The sequence below is a fragment of the Camelus ferus genome, chromosome 1 (genome assembly GCF_009834535.1).
Source record: "Camelus ferus isolate YT-003-E chromosome 1, BCGSAC_Cfer_1.0, whole genome shotgun sequence".
NCBI classification, from domain to species: Eukaryota; Metazoa; Chordata; class Mammalia; order Artiodactyla; family Camelidae; genus Camelus; species Camelus ferus.
The window spans coordinates 70,778,780-70,801,364 of record NC_045696.1 but is presented as its reverse complement, the minus strand read 5'-3'; the positions used below and the strand labels follow the sequence as shown (position 1 = coordinate 70,801,364).

The window sequence follows — 22,585 nt, the reverse complement described above, 5'->3', positions numbered from 1 at the left end:
TCTAGAACACAGATGATAATCTTCACCTTGTAGTGTTGCTGAAGGGCTAAACAAGATCAGGTGTGCAGAGCTATTCCAGTGTGAGACACCAAGGCACTCAGTCAAGGGCACTTCTTGGGCTCTTATTCCTGCTCTGCCACCAAACAGCTGTGTGATCTTGGGGAGGACACATCACCTCTCTGGGGCTCAGCTTTATCTGTCAAACAAGAGGGCTGGATCAGTTCATCTCCAAGGCCCCTTCCAGCTCTGACTTGCTCGGTTCTATTCTGAGCAGGGAGCTCCACCTCTGGGGCAGGGGCAGCATGAACATTCTTTCAGCTCAGATTCAACCCAGGCACATGCTTGCCCAGCCCCATCCCGCACATTTAGCCTGTAGGTGTTGCCACATTGGCCGCGCCCTTGGCACAAGCTGTACCCCCACTCCACCCCACTTGTCAGGGCCACAGGTGGGTGGCTCCCTTCTTGGGGGCTGAAGGAGTCTGGGAGGACAGAGGAGGAGGATAGGATGGGAGAGAAGAGGTAAGGATAGAAGGGCTAGAGGAGAGTAGTGAGGGGTAAGGGCAAGGCAGGGCCTTGAGCCCTGTGGAATTAATTTTCGCCCTGCTACTTCCTAAAGATGTGTGTCCTTGGGCAAGTGGCTTTAACCTCTCGGACGCCTATTTCCTCGCTTATGAACCAATAATAATAATTTTTAAAACCCCATTAGATTATTGTGAAAAGTAAATGAAAGAATATATGTCAAGTGTCTGGCATTCTGGAGTTTTGTTCTCTGGAGGTGGGAAGGACACACACCTTTCCCTCAGCCCCCCGGGAGGGGGAAGTTCCATGAAGGCACTGTGGGGGCGCTTGGCCGGCTTTCCCGTGGGCCTGCGGTCCTCACCCTGCAGCCGGAGCCCCTTCCCCCTGGGCTGGCAGCCTGGGGTCCTGGGCCGGGAGACCCAGCCCATGGGGTTGAGGGGAGGGCTGCGGCCAGAGCCAGCTCCCGCCCCCCACCCGCACCGCCTCTGCTTCTGCGCTAGCGCCTTTGATCTGCAACCTTCAGGGGGATTAAGAGCCTGAGAGCCCCTCTCCCCGGGGTCCCCCGCTCCCCGCCGCCCTCCCTCTGGGCTGACCTCCCAGTCGGCGGCCCCGGCTGGGGGCTGGCTCCGCCGCCGGTGGTCCCGGCTCCTGCCCGCCGCGCCTCCGGGCAGGCCACTGGGATTACAGGGGCAGCGGCCGCGGCTGGCGGCTTCCGGGAGCCCGGGGGCCTGGGGCCCTGGGGAGTGGGACGGGGGGAGTGGGCTGGGTGTGGGGTGGGTGCGGGCCCCGGCGCCTCCCGGCCATTTTGGCTGGGGAATCTGTGTAAAGTGTTTAAAAAGAAAAACTCTCCGGAGGAGGACGTAACCTTTTCTTAACATCTGGGGCTCAATTAGCTAATGACAGCAAAGCCTTCTCCGGTGTCGCTGACCCCTGGGCAGCAGCCCCGCTCCCCAACCCCCGATATTTATACAGCTGCGGCCCCTCGCTGGGACGCGGGGCAGGGGGCTTGGCTGGGTTATCTCGGCAGAGATCCGCCGCCCACCCCAAAAAAGAGAAAGAAAAGGCTTAGTACACGGTCCCACCCTCCGGCCCCACAGCCCTCCTCCTCGCCGCTAGCTCTATCCCCTCCCTCTCCCAGTTCTTGTCACTGCCTCTTCCCTCCTCCCCTGGTCCTCTCGGCTCTCCTCCTCTTCCTCCTCTACCCTCCTTCTCTCCTTCCTTTCTTCTCCTCTCCTCTTCTCTTTCCTTCATGCCTCTCCCTTTCTCGCTACTCTCTGCTTTGCCTCTTCTCCACTCTCTCCCTCTCTGCTCTGTCTCCCCTCCTCCTGCTCCCCCCCCCCCGCCCCTTGCCTGATTGTTTCTTTTTTCTCCCCTTTTCCTCTGTCTTTTCTTTCTCTCCCCAGCGGCCTCCCCTCTCTAACTCTGAATAGCTCCCTTGTTCCCCTCTGGGTTCCTGTCTCTCCTTCTTATTCTAGTGCTTCCTCCCCACCTTTTCTCTCCCTGTCTCAATCTCTGAATGCCTCTCTGTGTGTCCTCCCAGAGGTGTGTACTGCCCTGGCTGCCAGGAAGCTACCCCCGAGGCGAGCAGCCTAGTGCTGGACCACCTCTGGGCCAAGCATCCTTCTTACCACAGAGCTGGGCAGGCCTGGGGCTGGGCACTTACAGCCCTTCCTGGATCCCTAGTGTGGGAAGCGTGGGAGGACTGTGTTTCAGGCACCAACGCTTCATGGTTAGAACCAGAGGGGCTCCTTAGGGGCTTCCCAAGATGCCCTGCCGCTCCAGCTCCTGGAATCTCACCATCCCTGCCACTTGATCCCTGCCACCCCACCCCAACACCCTGCTTGGTATTTTGAATCTGGAAGCAAGTGCAAACACACACTTTCCTCTTTGTCTTCCTTCAGTGCAGTTAAAACAGGCTGGAATCTTTAAAAAAATCACCAATACTAAGAAAAAAAAGTGATAAATGCAGAAACTATAAACAGTACAAAATAGTATTGTCCAAAGGCAGTGTGGGGTAGCAAAGAAGAGAACAGGATTTGGAATTGGAGAAGCTGGGTTCAACTTGGAACCTTGCTGTTTAAACAATTCTGTAATCCTTGAGGAATCACTTGAGCTACAGTTCCCTCGTCTGTGAAATGGGGATAATAATAGTTATTAAACAATAACGAAATTCATAGCCTACATGACTGCAGTCAGTGTTAGGCCAAGTTCTTGCGTTAGGACATTTGCTTTTTATTTTCCTAGAGTCTATGATTTTTCCAGGATAGCGTCATGTTCCAGAATTCTACCTCTTGCTCTTCCAAATATACTTGAAACTCTTGTACCCCTTGCAGACTTCTCTAAGAGTGAAAGCTTCAGATCGTTTTCACAGAAAAACGAAGGTGGAAACGTTTGCAAACATTGGGGTGGGAGTTCCCAGAGTTCCTGAAGCTCGAGGGTCATGCTGGGTAGGGCCTTTGGCTTACTATGTCTTGGGAACCTGTGGCGGGTTCTTGGCATGTAGGATCATGAATGCTCACGAGAGCCAACCAAAAAGTACTGTCACCCCCTTTTAACACCTGGAGAAACAGAGAAGCAATCGTCCAAGTACCACTGCTGTCTCGAGGCAGAAACTGGATTGGACCCCAGGGGTCTCTCCTCTAGGGCCCAGGAGGGTGTCTCCCCACCGGTAAGCGGGAGAAGGGGGAGAGGTGCTCGGCCACTTTGGGCAGCCCGAGTCGGGCAGAGGGGCACGGCTGGCACTCTCTCTGGGAGGCCTTGGTAGTTGGGCTCTACCCTCCGACCCTGAGCCGGCCAACCATGGGTGCAGGCGGGAGGGATGGGGACACAGGGAGGGGTGCTGAGCCCTCTCTACCGCTGCTGCGCCCGCGCTGCCCCCAGGACTGGCTCCCCGAGCGCCGGGCTCGCCTCCGGCACCGGATGAAGAATCCCGAGAAGGCTTAATTTGCAGGAAGACATTCTCATCAGATCTCGTCTCCGGCAGCGGAGCGCTGCTGCCGAGGGTCGAAGTGGGCTCCTGCCAGCTCCCCTCCCCCGGGCCCCGGCCAGGCGAGAAACAGAGATGGTGGGGGCAAAAACTGGAGCCCCGGCGCCGAGCGGCCGCAAGGGGCCGAGGCCTTTGAGAGCTTGGCTGCCTCTTGCCAAGGTCAATCAAACCCTCCCACGCTCGGGAGGCGCGAGCTGCGTGCGCCGGGAGGCGAAGGAAAACAGACCGTAGGTGGGGTCCCGGGACGGCTGGCCAGGGTGGGGCAGGGGCCTAGCCTCTGCGAACGCTTCCTGCCCCGTCTCGGGGCCGGTGCTCGGGATTCCCGCGGCCGAGGAATAAGGGGGTGGGGGTGCGCGGGCCAGAGGCTGGGACCCAGGCAGCGGTGTATGACCCACCCGGCGGAAATGGAGGCTAATTACGGACGTCTTTATGCTAACATGCACCTGGCTGGGCTTTTCTAGGGCGGAGAAAGTGTGCAGAGTAGAAAGGAAGAAGTTCCGGAGAGCGGGAAAGTTCCGGAAGCACTTGATTCCGTGATAAAAAAAAAAAACCTGCAGGGCTCTGCTCACGCGCTGTGTGGCCTTGGGGAAGTTACTTGAGGATGTTATTGGGCTTAAGTGTTCTACTCTGAAAAAGAGAGAACACGGGTCGTTTTCTTCCCAAGCTCGGTCACTCTGTCAGCAACAAGATGGAAGTCTGACCCTCAGGTTGATCTCGGAAGATAGAGAGGGGCCAGGTTGCGGGAGGTGTGAGGGGTGTATCACAGGGCAGAATCCTGGGCGTTGCAGAGCATCCAAGTCGCAAAAACCAGGAGCGCGATTCCAAGGGCCTGTGGCTAACTGTCTCCACTGTTGCCCAGAAGTCAAAGTGAGGGCCCCAAGGAAGGAGGCCAAACAAAGGTCCCCGGATTTGTGGCAGGAGGGTCAGAAGGAGGTGGTTTGGTGGTAAAAGAAGATGGGAGATGGGGTGGGCAGCAGGTTGGAGAAGTGGGTGTTTTACCATGGGACCCATCTGAGCTTTATTATAAGGTTGGGGGTGGAGGGCAGGGATGGATTGAAGATGCCAAGGAGAGAAAGGGGAGATGACTGATGGGATTATGTCCTGAAGAAGGCCTAAGGGTGGGAGCTAGGACACAGGTGGGAAGGAAAAGGAGACACACTGGGGAGGTGGGTGGGGCGAGGAGGAGAGGATGTTTTTACCCAGAGAGAACTCTCTTCATGAGTCTTACTCAACTCAGTGGTGGAGGAGATCTCAGTGTGGTCACCTAGTGAGGAGTGAAAATGGACCTGGGAAGAAACCACCATGGAGACCAAATCAGGATTAGGGTGGGGAGGATGGAAGGGCTGATGAGTAGGAGTGCTGTTGAGGTTGAATTACAGGAATTTGAAAGCAAAGTAAAAGAAATCTTTGAGGGGCCGGGAGAGGCTGGCATTTATGAGATCGTCTTGTACCCTTCCATACATTGTCTCTTTTAATTCCCCACCAGTAGGTATTATTAATCCCATTTTATAGTTGGGGAAGTGGAGGCTCAGAGTGCTGAGGAACTTTGTCCAAGGTCACTCAGCTGGTAAGAGATGAAGTCCTGATTTGAACCCACATCTGTCTGCCTCAGAATGGAGGCTGCTACCATTTTGTTCCACTGGGCAGGAGTCCTGACCCTGGGGCCTCAATAGTCCTTCCTTCCCCGGGTGTGGCCATCCTGGGGTGCTGACCCACTTGCCTGGAAGGAAGGGGCTGGGCTTTCGACCCAGTGCAGGCTGTCCTGAGCCAGCCTGAACTTGCAGGAAGCCTCCACCCAGCTGAGATGTGGGGGGAAAGAGTGGGCTTTTTTTCCCTAAATGAGATCAGAACATATATATTTTTCTGCAATGTACCATTTTTAGCTTAATGTTTCCATATATGTGTGTGTATATATACACACACACACACACCTTTTAAAGTTGTGTTGTCCTCCTTTGTATAGTTATTCTGTTTATTACTTACTTTTTCCCCTACAAGTTTTGCAGTCATAGTGCTTTAGTGCACATCCATCTTTGTGAGAATATCTTTGAGCAGATAGAGATACTTCTACATGATAGAGTCCTAGAAGTGGCATCAGTGGGTCAAGGATATGCTTATTTTCAGTTCTTATGGATAGTCCTAAACCTCCCTCCCAAGAAGCTGTTCCCTCCATCAAAGTATGAGTGTACCCATTCTTTCACAGCCTGGCCTCTGGGTATCATACAATGTATACATATTGTCCAATCTAGTGAGCAAAAAAGAGTTTTTCACTTTTGTTTTGTAAAGACCTGAAAAAGAGCTCAAGAATGAGTAGCAGAAATTTAGAGCAGCTCTGAGGAAGAACTTAAGGTCAGTGAATGCTATCAGGACCTAGATAAGAGAGGCAGCACAATTCCTTTCTCTGAGCACATTGCGATGCTTCTAGTGGATCAGACAGCCCCGGAGCTCTGCGTAAGGGCTGACTACCTTGGCACATACAGGCTGTGTGAAGTCTAGCTCCGCAGAGTTTACAGGAACAAGCTAACAGGCTGCAGGGGGCAGAGGAGGGCAGTTTCAGGGAGGGCTTAGGAATGAGTTGGGCTTCCTGAAAGAGCCAGGGAAGATGAGGGCCACCAGGCTCTGAGTGCTAGATGAAAACTGGTCGGTCCATAGGCTGTGGAGGTGAATGATGGAAAGAGAATAGGACTTCAGATTCAGCTTAGCAAAGGTGGAGGTGGGAGAAGATGGAGAGTGGTGAGAGCACCCCCCACCCACACACCCACCCACAAACCTCCCCCTAGGCTATTCATGACACAGTTGATATTTTTGAGTACTTATTATATGACATTGCCTTAAGTGTTCGATTTATTGAATAATTTTGCCCTTGCAGCAATTCTATGAGATAAGTATAATGATTATTCCCATTTTAGAGATGAGGACATGGAAGTATAGAGTTAAGTTGCTTATGCAAGGTGACAACGATAGAAAGTGGCCAAACTAGAATTCAGACTCAGGCTGTGGGACTTCCATGTCCCTGCTTTCAGCCACTACACACATGGCTTTTCACAGCTTTCCTTAGCCAATATACTAATAACTACCATTAACTGAGAGCAAACTAGGCACACTATGTTTTTTGTCTCTAATGCTTTCAACAAGACTATGTAATAGAAGATATTATCCTTAATTTAAATTTGAGAAAAGTGAAGTTCAGAGAAGCTGGGTACCTTGGCTAAGATGACCCAGCTAAAAAGAACTTGAGTAGAATTTGCACTCATATTTGTATGAATCAGAAGCCCCTGCCACTTCCACATCACCACAGGACCTTTCGTGACATAAGGAGAGGAGAACTAGCATAGCAGAGTGGTCAGGGCTGGAAGTGACCTCTGAAACCGTCTAATCCAAATCTCTTGTTATAGACGAAGAAAGGAAGGTACAGAGAATGTACATGCCCAACGTTACACAGCAAGTCTCAGAACCAGGCACATCTCCTGGGTTCCTGGTCTTCTATGGGAATTGAATGCTTTACCTCATCTCTGCAGAGAAGAGAGTGTGTGAGAGCAGCCTAGAGGAAGAATCTATGTGTATCTGGGGTGGGGGAGGGTGGGGATCCTGTCTGCATTGCTGGGGGGAGCCCAGCCTTATCAGCAGGGCTGACTAGGAAGCAGAGTGACAATTTGGAAGGGAAATCTGGGGAAGCCATCCTTTTTCTGGAACAGAGACCTGGAACCTCCCCACCCCAACCCTCCCTTACACGCCTCCTGCCCTGGCCTTCCGAGTGTGTGCAGTCTGCTCCCACCTTAAGCACAGCATGAGCTGATGTCCTGGACAGAGCTTCTTTTGAAGGGTTTCAAGAGTCTCTCACCATCCTGGGTGACCCAAGGACTGCCATTTCACCTTATAATGCCTCCTGGTAAGTTATGCATGGTCCTTTCCAAGGGTACATTTAAAAATGCAAATTACCCTGGGACCTAGCAACACAGTGAAAAGCAGATATCAGTCATTCACGCCTTCCTGTGAATTCATTTGTGAGCTAGGATGGTACCTATTCTCAGAGTTCCTAGATTCTCTGAATACTTTAAAAATTTGGATTCAAATTTCAATAGTATTAAAATAGTTATAAAGACAGAAGTCTCTGCAGTTAAACATTTTCATGTAATAAGACTTCAGTTCCTTTAGTTGGTATTGCACAAATCAGGTCTGTGAACTGCTCAGAGCTCACAGATAGGAGCTATGAGAATTGCTTTTCTTTCAAGAGGTCCATTCATGCACAAGTCTGGGAGACTTTAAGTAAGGATGACACAGGTGCAAAGTCTGTTACAATAGGTCTTTCTGGCCCTGGCACCATGCGCCAATGTATGGGGGGCCCGGAGATCTGGGCTCTAGTCTTGGCCTCTTGACTACTCGGGGCCTCAGTTTCTCCAGGTGTAAAATTCACTCCCTCTTCACTTCACCTCTGCCAGGCCTATGCCGGTTGCCAAGAGGGATAAAATGTGAATGAGATTCAAGCCTATGAGGTCCAAACAAGGTGGTGAGGGCACCAAATCTGGCACCTTCCTGTCTGACAGTTCAATGCAGACGGTAGACAAAGGCTATGGGAGTCTAGTGGAGGAAGAAGTCACTTCCGCCTGCCAAGCACAGGTGGGCTTTGTAGCTGAACTAGCTTTGAGACTGGGCCTTGAACCAAGGCCATCGCAGGTGAGGGTGCTGGTCCTATAGGCAGAGAGGATGGTTGAAGCGGGCTGGGTGTGGTGGGCTTATGGACAGAGCTGGGGTGTGAAGTACTTTGACAAGACTGGACCTATAGCTGAAGGACCTCTGAGACTGTCTCATCCAACTCTCTAGGATACAAGGGAACATCATGAGGCCCAAATTGGTTCAAGAACCTCTCCCCTAGTCACACAGCCAGTTGGGACTGTGCAGACAGCAAGGAAGTGGGCAAGAATTCTTCAACTTGGAGCTGAGTTCCCAGCCTCAGGAATGTTTTTAGCCCAAGCTGGCAACCCCCTCTTCTACCACACACTTCACAAAGCCTACTGCGGGCTCCAGCAACCCACCTCTCTCCCACCCTCAGAGCTCCTGAGACACACTGGCCCACACACCTGGGGGGCGTTTTAGGTTTATGTCCGCTCAACAAAACAGCCACATCCTGGCGGAAACCAAGGTGGAGGGAAGCCTTTAGCCCACCCTTCCCTTCCCCTCGTCCTTGGGCTGCAGTAACAGAACCCAGGCTGGAGAGAGGTGTAAAAACCAGAACGCGCAAAAGGCCTCCCCAGGTCCCAGCCTGCATAACTGCCCAAGCTGGGAATAGCCTTCAGCTAACAGGGGCTCTTGAGCACGGACGGCCTGTCTCCACTTGACTCTGGGAGCCTTTCCCTCTCCTTGGCTGGGGAGACTCTCAGGCTGTGCCCACCCCTTTGGACTGGGAGATATCCTCCCCTCACACAGGTCTCTTGGGGTCCACAGCCACCCAGCCCATCTGGGCAGAGAAGGGGTTCATTGCCCCAGAACTAACAGGATAGTGGTGAGGCGGTCAGAAAGAGAGTGGGCCCCAAATGGCTTAAAGTCTTTTGCCCACTTCTCTCAGCAAAGATGTGGAAAGAAGAAGCTAGTGTGGGTGTCCATCATAGATGTCCAAAAGGATGGCTGTGAAACCCAGATTTACCATGTCTAGTCTATGACCGCCATGACCACCACATCTGTCACTGTTTCCATTTCTACCACTATCACTGTTTATGTTTTCACCATCACTGGTACCAACACCTCTATCACAACCACCACCTCTACCTCCACCATTACTGCTGTCTCCATTTCCACCACTGTCACCACCTCCATCTCCAAAACAACCACCACCTCTGTCTCTACCACTATAACCACCACCACCTCCACACCCACTCATCCCCATCATCCCCATCATCTCCACCTTGATCATGACCTCCATCTCCACCACTGTTGTCACCTCCACCTTCACCACCTCCACTAGTATCACTACCTTTATCACCAGTACCATCTCTATCATTATCACTGTCTCCATCTCCACCACAGCCTCCACCTCTATCTTTATCACCATAACCACAACCACCTCCACACCCATCACTATCAACATCTCCATCACACATCACCATCATCTCCACTATAACCACCAACTTCACCTCTACCACTATTAACATTTCCATCACCATCTCAACATGACCTCCACCTCCACCACCATCCCTACATTCATAGCCACAACATCTACCACAGCCATCACTTCCATCTCCACTGCCATCATCAACTCCAACTCCTCTACCATTACCATCATCACCTTCACAGGATCACTACTTTTATCACTAGTACCACCACCATCACCATCTCCACCACTGCCATCACCACCTCCACCACCACTACCACTACCCTTCTCACCTCCCCTAACACTTCTGTTACCTGCTTCCACCAACACATTATGCTGCCCACCCCTACCTCTGCCCATTTTAAACCATCCACACTACATAGAATGTAAAGAACTGCTCTTTGGGTTAATCTTTCGACCTCTTTATTTGCCCAACCTGAGAAAGGCCAACCATAGACCCCATTTCCCTAGTTTTTCTTCTGAGACTTCTCATGGAAGATGAAATTAAATGCTGTGCTCTTTAAGTTAAGGAAGATTATGTGTCTCTTGCCGTTCCTGATTTACCAGGCCCATCATTTTGTCCTGGAAGGAAATTGGATTACTCTGACAGAATGTGTTCTTTGGAAAGCAGTACTAGTTATTACCTAATTCCTTATGACCTAGTGTTTGCAGATTGATTTTTTGATGACGTGTCCCAGTAGTTTTCTATTATAGCAGCTCGGTTGATGGGCCCAACACTTGCAGAGGCATCTGCTTTCCCCCAGGTTTAAAGAGAGGCAGGGACATGCTGCCTGGGTCTCCCTCCTGTCTCCAGGTCCCTCACCAGTTCCCCATAAATCCCCCCAGCGTGAGAGCTAGTGATCTGATTCCACCTTGGGCCAATTCCTTAAGTACCTAAGCATGTAAGTCATCAGGACCGTGGATGTGAATACACAAGTTCCTCCCTCGTTCCCCCTTGGCTTCCTGCCTTCTCATGATCCCATGCGGTGCCTCTTTCAGCGTTCAGATCACAGCTGACCTTTTTAGGCTAAGAAAAAATTAAAAGCCTCTGCTTATTAGTGTCATTGCTTATAGGCTCTCTCTCCCCAACTCAAAACGAGCCAGCAGTCTCCTTATCCCCCTTTGTTGGCCTGTTAGAGTCAGAAAATGTTTTTCTCATTCTTTTGCTGCCTTGTACAAGTTATATCTCATTTCTTTTTCTGAACGACTCTTCTGATTTTATCTCCACAGCCTTTTGTGATTTTTTGTATGGACTCCTCCTTCGTAACCTGGCCTGCTTTCCACTCTCTTTGGCACAGCCATTATCATTTTAGTTCTTGGAGAAGCTTTCTGCATAACTAACAAGTAATCTCTGGGTCCCTTTTAGCTGTTTTATGCATCAGGAGAGTTTCATTCTCTTCTCCTAATTTTGTTGCCTTATGTGGAAATGTCCTATTCTCCTTGGAGAGTGCCTTTGGTTCTTAAACTCAGCGTTTGTGCTTTTCAACTTGGTTCCCAAAGCTTGGTGCAGAAAGCTTTTAGAAAAGGCCAGTTTCTGAATCTTGTTTCAGTTTCTGCTTTTCTTCCTTTCTCTCAGGTGGTGGTCTCCTTTCTCAAGACTCCCTTCCTTCTCCAGTGACTTTAGTGTGTGACTGTCACACCTAGTCAGCCTCTGCTCCCCAGGACATATATTCGTCCCTCCCACCTGGGAGGGAAGTAGCACCTGGGTCTGGTCACTGGTGCCCACACTAGGGTGTGGATGGGGACACTCACCAGGAGTGTTTGGTTACTGTGGAGGGCTCTCTCCATGCCCAGGTCCATTTGCTCATTCTTGGAGTCCCTCATTTCCTCTAGAACCTCTGATTTTGTTTGGGGCCCTGGCAGCTGTGGGCTCACAGGATGGATGAGTCTTCCTGAAAGTCAGGTTGATAATGGCCTGGGGGAGAACACCAGCTAGTAAGCTAGCAGACCTGAAATCAGGTTAATTACATAAAAGGCTGGCAATTGCAAGGCATGAAGACAGTGGTGAATGAGTGATGTGCTCTGTCCTGAAGGAGGCTTCTCCAAGGAAGCTGTACTTGAGTAGAGTCTTTAAAGTTAGGTAGGTGTTTGCCAGAAAGAGGGATGTGGAAAGGCATTCCAGGCAGAACAGGATATGCAGGGGCAGAGAGGGCTAAGTGGCACAAGCAGAGCCCCCAGACTCCAGGAAGGCCCATGGTCTTCCCAACCCTCCACTGGTCTGGATGAATCATGTCAAGATGATCCTGCCAAGGCCTCTTTCAAGGCCTCCACAGAAGGTCCCAGTGCTCCCGGTCATCTACTGTCATCTCCAAATGTGGCTTCTCAGTGAAGACTTTCTTCATCCAACCTGGCCAACCAGTGTCCCTTTATCCCAGGGAGGAGGCTCGGGCCCTCATCCCTTTCCTTTCTTAATGACTGTGACAGGAGGAACTCCATGACCCCTTCTTGAACTCCCCCAAGGCAGGGATCTTCTCTGCTCCCCCAGGATCCATATACGCCTCCTCTATACTCTAGATTAAATTTTCTTTGTCTAGAAAAACTAGAAAATACAGATTATCAAAAGTTTAAAAATAGTTTCAAAAATCACACATAATCCCACCGTTCAGCATTAACCTTGCTGACATTTTGGCAAATATCCTCCCAGAGGTGTAATTTCCTTTAACAAGACATGTAGTCAGCAAAGTGGGCGTCTTTCAGAAGTGCAGATCAGTCTGCCTCATTATTTTAAACAGCTATGTCGTACTTCACTGTTCAGTCGAACCATAATTTATTTAAACTTGGAAGCTTGATGAAAAAATGAGGAAGGGCCTTTGCAGAGTCTCCTGCGTTTTTCATGTTCCTTTGCAGCCCACTGAGTCACAGGGTAGAAAGCACTGGTTCTAGACTTAGGAGATGTGAGATTGAATGCAGCCTCTTTACCCGTATGTGTGGGTCTCGGATCTATCCACAATCCCTCTCAGCCTTTCTGACATCTTGGAAGCACTTAACACAACCGACCACTCTCCCCTTCTTGACCTCCTTCCTTCCTGTAGCCTCTGGGACGACACCCTCCACCCCAGCACTTCCCTTATGTTTTACCTTTCCTTTGTAGTTTCCTGAGCCGGAACCTTTTTTTCTGACCAGTACTGAGCTGTTGGTACTCCCCAAGGCTCTCTCCCCTCCTGCCTCTGCCCACCTCTTCCCACTCAGTTTCTTCCCCTTGGATGACCTATCTAGCTCTGTACATTTGAGGGCCAGCCTCTCTCCAGCCCGTTTCTCTTTCCTGAGGTCTGGATCCACGTGTTCAATATCCCAAAGAGCATCTCCATCACAAACTCAATGTGTCTCATTTCTCCTTCCTCTCAACCTGTACCTCCTCCCCTTAGAGTCTCTGTCTCAGTTTCTGATGCCATTCATCCCAGCTGGAAGCCAGAAGTCAACTTGAGTCCTCTTTCCCTCCCACTTCCCTCCCAAATCCAGTGCCTCAAATAGCCTTTTTCCTTCTCCAGCCCTGTCCCTCCTCTGCTGCCACACCCTGCCTCAATTCAGGCGAGGGATCTTCTTCTGGGATTATGCCTGCAGTATTCTCACTGGTTCCTCACCTCTGGATTCTTCTACAATCCACTCACCAGGATACTTTTTACCAATACTTAAAAAAAAATTTGAGGTATAATTTGCATACAAAGAAGCACATATTTTAAGTATACAATTTGATAAATTTTAATAACTATATTGCATCCATGTAACCACCACTGCAATGAAGATTTAGAAAATTTCCATCATCCCTTAATGTTCCTCATGATCCTTTTTAGTCAATCCCCATTCCCATGGGCAATTACTGCTCTGGTATCTTTCATCATAGATTAGTTTTGCCTATTCTGTAGAACTCCACATAAATGAAATCATATAGTTTGTACTCTTTTGCTTGGCAAACTGTTTTTGAGATTCCTTCATGTTGTCATGTTATAATCATTTAAAAGTGAATATTTATTTAAGCCAATCTCCTGCTTAAAACTTTTCAATAGCTCCCCATTATCCAATTCCTGGCCCCTGCATGGCCTCATCTAACTTTAACCTTTCAGAATACTGAACCATTTGTTCACCTGCACAAACATAGCTTTTCATGGGTGAGTCTGCTCATCTCCCAAACAGTTTGCCTAGTGAACTCCTACTCATCTGGCAGCACTCTGTTCAGACGTAGATTCTGTGAGTTTCTCTGACCTGTTCCCACCCTCAGGACAAAGAGTCTGTCAGCTCCACTATAATGGACTATGTCCACTATTCTGAACCTCCGCCCTTCATGGATTGAATGGATTTCTTTCTTAGCCTGACTCCTGTGTCTTATACATTATTTATTGTTGTTCCCACTACACTGTATGGGTTTATGTACTTGTGCAACCCCTTAGCTATGCTCAGAGGATGGAAAAATTCATCCTGTTTCCAGAAATTCTTCCTGTGGAAGATGCTCTTGTTGCCTTCTCAAGAAACATTCCTGCAGTCTTCTTTGCTAACAGACCTTGATCTTGCTCAAGCAGCCATGTGCCTAGCAATAAATTTGCCAGTGGTTGGTTGAGGAGTGGTCTGGTTCTGGTCAATGAGACAAAGGGGACAAGTCTTCAGGGGGCCTCTGGGAAAGGTTTTTCTCCCTGAAAAGGAAAAATGAGAGGTACATGCCCCCTTTTATACCTTTCCCTTTCCTCTAATTTGGGATTCTATTGTATGAGGTTGTGATGTTTGGAGCTATGGCAGTCCATCTTGTGATCATGAGGCAAAGGCCAAGAGACACATGGAGACATGGATCCAGCAACCAGGCGTTACTGAGAAACTAAACTGACCCCAGATTCCACCTACCTTCAAGCTTCTTGTTATATGAGGTAATTAAGTGATTTTATGGCTTAAGTCACAATTAGTTGAGTTTTCTTCTTCTTCTTTTCTTTAATTTTTTTTTGTGGGGGGAAGTAATTAGATTTGTTTGTTTGTTTGCTTGTTTGTTTATAATGGAGGTGCTGGGGATTGAATGTAGGACCTCATGTGTGCTAGGCACACACCTTACCACAGACTTATACTCTCCCCCACACCATTAGTTAAGTTTTCTGATCTTTGAAGCTGAAGACATTCTTAACTGATAAATTTTGTGAATAAATTTTTATTCACAACATTTTTTGAGATAATTGTAGAACCTATACATTTTTATGAGATTAGGAAGCACTTAAATCCAGGTGGTGCAAAACAATCTGTACTTTTCCTTTCAAGTAACTATACCACATCTACGTCTACCTTGAGTGGGCCTCAGGGCGCTTTCTTTCTATCCATGTTTCTCAGTCTTCTAATCTCTCGACTTTCCCCTTGGAAAAAGGAAAGAGCTTCCTCCTTTGGGCCTTTGACCCAAGCTCTCAACCAATCAGCTCCATCTAGTTTTTACCCTTTGGAGTTGGAGGGGGGGTTTTTATGTGCTAGATTATCTTCTTAGCAACCCATGGAAAAGGTTCTGTTACCCCATTTTGTATGAAAATTGAAAGTCATGTTAGTGAAAATCCTAATTGAGTTCACACAGGTAGTAAGCAGAGGTACCTCACAGTAAGGTCTGCCCAAACTTGTCTTTACCTTAATATCTAGCCTTTCTTGGGCTATCAAATAGGTGCCTTGGGTGGCAGCCATGAAAATGCACTGCTCAGATCTCCTACTGCAGGGAGTGTAATTGGCCAAAGGTTGTCACTGCTGTTGTGCACTGGTCTGGGACCACACTTCTTGTGGGCTGCTCCTTCTGCAGAATAGTGAACAGGGCAGAGGTCCTAAGACAAGCGATTCCTGAGAGATGCTGGCCTCCTCTGAGAATGACTTTAGCTCACAAATTTCCTGAAACCTCCTTAGAACTACACTGAAACTCTACCCCTCCCACCCACCTTCCCTCCATCTCCCCTTCACAGGGGTCAGACCCCCATTACAGACTGATGGTTCTGTGCTCCTCTGGCTCACTTGCCTTTTTCTTTCACAGATGTTTCAGCAAATAAATCTCTTGCATATCTAATCCTTTCTTGGGGTCTGGCTTCTCAGAGGACATGAACTAATGTGCTTTGGTTTTTTAAAGCCCCAAAGTCAACCTGGCATCCTGTCGACAGAGCACCTGGCACGTACTGGGTTGCTCCTCTTCTCTTTTCCTTTTGGAGTGCATGAAGGGGTTAACAGTGGCCACGCCATGAGGCTATTTCTGTCTCCAGTGGGAGCAAGACGGACCACCCCGTAACCAAAAGAGTATGTGCATACCTGGAAACTTTTTTTTAAATTGAAGTATAGTCAGTTATAATGTGTCAATTTCTGGTGTACATCATAATGTCCCAGTCATATATATACATATACGTATATATATATACGTGTATATATATATATACACACACATATATATATACACATATATTTGTTTTAATATTCTTTTTCATTAAAGGTTATTACAAGATATTGAATATAGTTCCCTGTGCTATACAGAAAAAATTTGTTTTTATTTTTTTTTTTTACATAGTGGTTAACATTTACAAATCTCAAACACCCAAATTTATCCCTTCCCACCCCCTTTCCCCTGATAACCATAAGACTGTTCACTATGCCTGCAAATCTGTTTCTGTTTTGTGGATGAGTTCTTTAGTGTCCTCTTTTTTCTTTTCTTTTTTTTTTAGATTACACATATGAGTGATATCATATGGCATTTTTCCTTCTCTTTCTGGCTTGCTTCACATAAAATGATGATCTCCAGGTCCATCCATGTTGCTGCAAATGGTATTATTTTATTCTTTTTTATGGCTGAGTAGTATTCCAGTGTATAAATATACCATAGCTTCTTTGTCCAGTCATCTGTTGATGGACATTTAGGTTGCTTGCATGTCTTGGCTATTATATATAGTGCTGCTATGAACATTGGGGTGCATGTATCTTTTCAATTTAGAGTTCCCTCCAGATATATGCCCACATACCTGGAAACTCTTATCTCCTGAGTTCAGAGAGGCTGAGGCACTCATCTAAGGGCCGACAGCTTACCTAGATGCTCACACATATGCGCACTGATGCATGCAGTGGGGAGACAAAGTCAGAGTGAAGAGACACGGTCAGGCTGCAGTGTGGGGCGGGCAAAGAGCATGAGGAAAGCAGCCCCTTCCTGCCCCTCCCAGCCGACTTCCCACAGCTGGTCTGTGTGTTTTGGTGCCGTGGCAACTGGCTGTGAGAGCTGCTCATGGAAAGTGAAGCTTAAACTTAGGACACTGTGGGAAGATAAGCTAGATGGGCCTAGAAGATACCAGGTCCATGACCTTCTGGCCTTCCAGCCTTGCTGCAGCCTGGAGACTCCACACCCAGCCAAGCCTTCAGTCATCGAGAAATGCCTTTCTCTGTTCACACTCACTGCCTGTCCAGCCAGCTGGCTCACCTGTTTGGCCATACTAACTCAGAGTCTAGAATGCTCTGTTCTCTTATGTTTGTCTGAATCCTCTCCATCTTTCAGGGCCAAGTTCCCATCTCATGGCCACCTGGAAGCTTTCTTTGATTTCCCTAGTCCACTGGGCCCTTTTCTTCCTCTGAGCTTGTCTAGCAATTACTGTACTATCTGTAGCATTCACCTTATGGCATTTGGCCTTGGTCCTGATCTAATTCAACAAGCTCCTGATATGCGCAAGACCCTGTGCTAAGTGCCGAATGCTCATGTGGTATCTTGGGGCTAATCTGCCCTAGGTTCATTAGACTTAAGACAGGAGAGCAGCAGACCATCTAGAAGCTCCAGCTTTATGAGCAGGAGAGGCCTTCACTGGCTTCCCAACTAGGCCTGACAGAGGGCATAGGTTGTCGCTTATTAGAGCCTTGCATCCGAGTGCAGACATGTCACTGAGTCTCATTTTTCTCAGCTGTAAAAAGGGGATGATAGGACTACCTCGCAGGCTTGTTTTGAGGACAAATGAGGTAACGTGTAAAGTACTTCACACAGTGATGGGCCCATTCCCACCCTTCACCCTCTGAATCTGCCTGAATGAAAGCAGTGCGTGCTCCCCTTTCCCTGGGGCTGTTCAGACAGCTGACTGTCCTGATCGCGGGGTTACATGAGGCAGAGGCCTGCCCTCTGGGAGCTCGGCATCTGGTGCTTTCACACACTTTCTCTGGTTTAACCCTCCGTCAGCTCGGGGAAAGGATGTGCAATTCCTACATCAGAGACAACGAAGGAGCCAGGGCTCAGAGAGGCTGAGCCCCACCCTAGATCCCAGAGCTAGTAAGTGGTAGAGTTGGCTTCAGAGTCAGGCCTGAGACAGAAGAGAAGCCCTAAGTAAACACAGAGCCCTTGGGTGAGAACACTTGATGCTGTTGAAGATATGGCTTCTGCCTGCAGAATTCTATAAATTCAACATAATGCCTATCAGAATTGCAACAGGGTGTGTGTATGCGGGTGTGAAATTTAACAAGCCCATTCTAAAACTAACCTGGAAGAATAACTGTGTTGGGATAGCCAAGAAATGTTTGAAGAAGTACAAAGAAGGGGAACTTGCCCTATCAGATTATAAAACACCACCGAGCTGTACTAATTAAGATGGTGGTGTGCTGGCACAGAACAAGATGAGTGGATCAAGGTCACAGGACAGGAGTTTTAAAAGGGTTCTTGTATAAAGAGGACTTCTGTATACGACAAAGTAGCATTTAGAAGAAGTACAGGAAGGATGAACTCTTGAAAAACTGGTGTAGAGACAACTGGCTATTCTTGTGAAAAAACACGAAGTTGATTCCTGCTTCATGCCATCCGCTAAATACATTCCAGATGGATTAGAGAGCCAAGTGTAAAAAAACAAAGCTATAAAACTATTAAAAGAAAATATAGGAGAATTTGTTTATAACTTGGGGGTAGGAAAGGCTTTCTTTAGCAAGACATAAAACACAGAAACCATAAAGGAAAAGATTACTAATGTTGATTCCATCCAAATCCAAAACTGCAGTATGACAAAAGAAACCATAAATATTGTTAAAAGACAAGTAACAGACAGGAAGAAGGTATCAGCAACATGTGCAAACGAACAGGATTAATACTCAGGATATATAGTGATTTCCTTCAAATAGTAAGTGAAAGATAAACCACTTGAAAGAAAGACTAAGTGATAGTTCAGAACAGACAGTTCACCTCCGAGGAGCCGCAGATGGCCGGTAACAATGACAACAACTCAGCCTCAGTAGTCAGCAAGGAAATGCAAGTCATACAACACTGAGCTAACATTTTTCACCCACCAGATTTGTAAAATTTTAAAGATTCATAATAGCTACTGTTCACAGGAATTCAAGGGCAACAAACCCCTCTTCACTGCTAGTAAGAATGGAATTTGTCACAGTGTTTGTAGAAAGGATCTGGCAGTGCCTGTGGAAATGTGGACGGCCAGGGACCCTCCATCACAGCAAGTCCATATCTCTGCCCGGAGAAATGCTCCACGTGCACAAAGAGGCCCGGCCATGGCACCAAGGTGGCAGGGCCAGAAACGTGAACAGTCAGGAACAGCCCAAACGCTCATTAATAGAGAAAGGGCTAAGTACATTTCTGAATGTCCACATTAGTCATGGTTTTCTGAAGTCCAGACAAATGCGGTAGCCCTCTGCATCCTGAAGTGAGAAGGTCTCATTACCAGAGAGAAGCAAGCCACAGGACAATCTGGCTTTACATATGTAAACACGGATGCTCACTTTGAAACCATGTACATGAAGAACTTTCTCGAAGGGTACTTAGCAAACTGGCAATCCCTGGGGAGGGGGACTGTGTAGGAGCCAAGGTGTACTTTATCTAAACTATAGGGCTTTTTTTTTTACAGTGAGTATGTATGCATGTATTACTTATATAATAACAATAATACATTTAAAATAACTAGAAAGTCCAGCTTTTACTAAGTGTCCAACAGTTTATGCCCCTAGTTTCCAAGCCCTGCATCTGCTGGTGCCCTGGACCTGTTGCTTAGATCCCATCACTGGGTCCTGACTGCACACATGCCCCACCCTTCACCGTCTCCACTGCAATGGGCTCCTTTTCTGGGTTCTTGACCTGTGACCCCTGCCTATCATGGATCAAGAACAAAGGGGAATTGCTCATGGCCCTAGCCCCAGAACAGCACATGGTCCAGTAAAATAAGAACGAACTTCAGAAAAAATATGGTTGGAAAAACCAAAAAAGGCTTCCTAGAGGAGGTGGCATTTGAGCTGAGGCTTGAAAGATGGATCATTTTTATCCAAACCTCCTTCCCCCCAAATTATGTTAAAAAGTATATAATGCCATTGCAAAAGTTTGGATAGTAAAGAGGAAAACAATCAATCACCCCCACAATTCCATCACCCTAAGCCAATACTTTTGTGAATTCCCTTCCAGTCTCTGTCCATAAGGCAGACATTTATTTATTTATTTATTTATTTATTTATTATTTATTTATTCATTCATTCATTCATTCATTCATTCATTCATTTGTTTATTTATTTTTAGATTCCACATATGAGCGATCTCATATGGTATTTTTCTTTCTCTTTCTGGCTTACTTCACTTAGAATGACATTCTCCAGGAACATCCTTCTTGCTGCAAATGGCGTTATGTTGTCGGTTTTTAATGGCTGAATAGTATTCCATTGTATAAATATACCATGTCTTCTTTATTCACAGACATATATTTAAATATGCTAAGTTATAAGTTGTGTTCCACCAAAATTCATATGTTGAAGCCCTAACTCAATGTGATTGATAGTATTTGGGGATGGGGGCCTTTGGAAGAGAATTAGATTTAGATGAGGTCATGAAGTTAGGGCACTCATGGTGGGATCAGTGCCCTTATAAGAAGAAGAGACACCAGAACTCTGTGACCACACACCTAGGGAAGACCAGGTGAGAACACAGAGAGGAGTCAGTGGTCCGCAACCCACAGAGAGGGCCCTTACAAGGCATGGACCCTGCTGGCACTTTCATCTTGGACTTCTAGTCTCCAGAACTGTAAGAAATAAATTTCAGTTGTTTAAGCCACCCCATCAGTGGTATTTTGTTACAGCAGCCCAACTGACCAAGACAGCTATGTAATCTAAATAATGAATGGTGATATGTTTTGTTTTTTGATGTAACATTATATCATAGCCTTTTTTTTACATTGCTAAGCAAAATTTATAATGATCACTTTTAATGTCTATGCAATATGCTATTCAGTGAGTGTACTATGACTTAATTACCCATTTCCCTATTGTTGGATTTTTAGGTTGTTTCTTATTTCTAAAGCTGTAATGAACATCTTTGAGCATGTAGGGGCTTTTTTCCCCTTTGGGGTTATTTCCTTGGAACAAATACATTCTCAGAAGTGGAACTACTGGGTCAAAATTTATGAACGCTTTTATGGCCCTTGAAACATGTTGCCAAATTGCTTCTAAAAGTATAGTTCCAGAATACACTGAAGGCTTTGTTATACAAATATGAGAGGTATAGGAATGGGATGGGGGTCCCAATAACAGGAATCAGCATGTGTAAAGGTGCATTGACCAGGACACACTTCTGTGATTTATCCCTTGAAAGCCACAACATGGCCACGACCTAGAATTCTATGGCGGATTACACAGTTACAGATTTACGGAGTAGATAAACATAGTTAGCTGTACAATCTCGAACTAGTTATTTAAAATGTTTGCCCCTTGGTGTCCTAATCTATAAAATGTAGATAATAAAGCTTTCTGAAAGGGTTGTGGACAGGATTAACTTTTTAAAAAATACTAGCATGGTGTCTACCATATAGTAGAAACTCAGTGTCCTAAGGTTGAGTCTAGTTTGGATTTTCCTTTGGTGTGAATAGCTGTACTTGCTGCCTGACAGGATAGCAAATGACCATCTAAAACTAATTGAGAGGCATGACACATAGAAACAATTGTAGCAACAAACAGACAGTATTTATTGAGTACCTTCTATGAACTATATATGTTAAACACCTTATAGTTTTTGAAAAGAAAAAAAGAATTCTATAGCAGATTCTGTGTTGGCAAACTCAGTAGCCATTCTCTGTCTCCTTCTCTCTTATTACTCTCTCACCATAGACAGTAAAAGCCCAATAATCTGCGTCCCAGCTTCTTTTGCAGCTCAAAAGTGGCCACATGACTCCATTCTGTCAAAAAAGATATGAGGATGCTCTGGGAAGAATTCCTTCCTTCTTGTTTTTTGTTTCTTGTGTTTTTTGGGGGGTTGGGTGGATAATCAGGTTTATTTATTTATTTATAATAGAGGTACTGGGGATTGAACCCAGGACCTCATGCATGCTAATAAGCACACACTCTACCACTGAGCTATACCCTCCCCCTTAAATTCCTTCTGTCTTTCCTCTCTCTTGAGTGCTCCCTTTCATTCACATTTTCAACCTGTTTATTCAGTCTTTCAACTGGGAATTGAAGGTTTTTGATTTCCTGATTAAAGGGGAAAATGTCATCGATACCATGTCTCCTTCCTTCTTTGTGCTTTGAATGCAGATGTAATGCCTGGAGCCGCAGCAGCCGCATTAAAATCATAAGGTTGGACAAGCATGAGGACAAAAAGCCAGCATAGTGAGGATGGCAGAAAGGCAGGACAGAAAGAAACTGGATCCTTGAGAGAACCATTTGAGCAGCTAAATCAACATCACCAACCCCCCACCTCTAACTTCTTGTCTGGGGGGAAAAGCAAACCCTTATTTGATTAAACCATTGTTAGTCAAAATTTTTGTTACTTGCAATGCTTCCTAATAGGTACAGGACTCTACCATCTTGCCTTGTCTCCCCTCAGACAGCACCCAGGATTCAGATTCTAGTTCTGTTATGCCAGAGTTTGATCCTATCTCTTGGAACTGGTGACTTGAATCTCTGCAGCTGGGAACATTTATTGCCTGCTCGCCCACAGTCTGGTATCCCGTTCCTGGCTCTGGGTGCTCCTACCAGGCCAGGAGGTCTGAGGCCAGCTCCTGCAGTTTCTGAACCCTGTCTGTTTTCTCAGAAGCAGCCAGGACCTTGGGTTTAGGGTGTGCCCATCA

The 22,585-nt window shown here is 47.2% G+C and overlaps 3 long non-coding RNA genes across 5 annotated transcripts in view; all 3 read left to right on the top strand.

Annotated features, from left to right (window-relative positions):
• Positions 1-22,585, top strand: part of LOC116664556 — an 89,228-nt gene that overhangs the window by 5,684 nt on the left and 60,959 nt on the right. The window lies entirely within an intron of this gene.
• Positions 3,034-22,275, top strand: LOC116664588. Its single transcript, XR_004321114.1, has 2 exons — positions 3,034-3,187; positions 22,050-22,275. It is a non-coding gene; the product is annotated as an uncharacterized LOC116664588 (long non-coding RNA).
• Positions 3,364-16,295, top strand: LOC116664577. Its single transcript, XR_004321104.1, has 5 exons — positions 3,364-3,736; positions 6,901-7,394; positions 14,294-14,443; positions 15,658-15,821; positions 16,241-16,295. It is a non-coding gene; the product is annotated as an uncharacterized LOC116664577 (long non-coding RNA).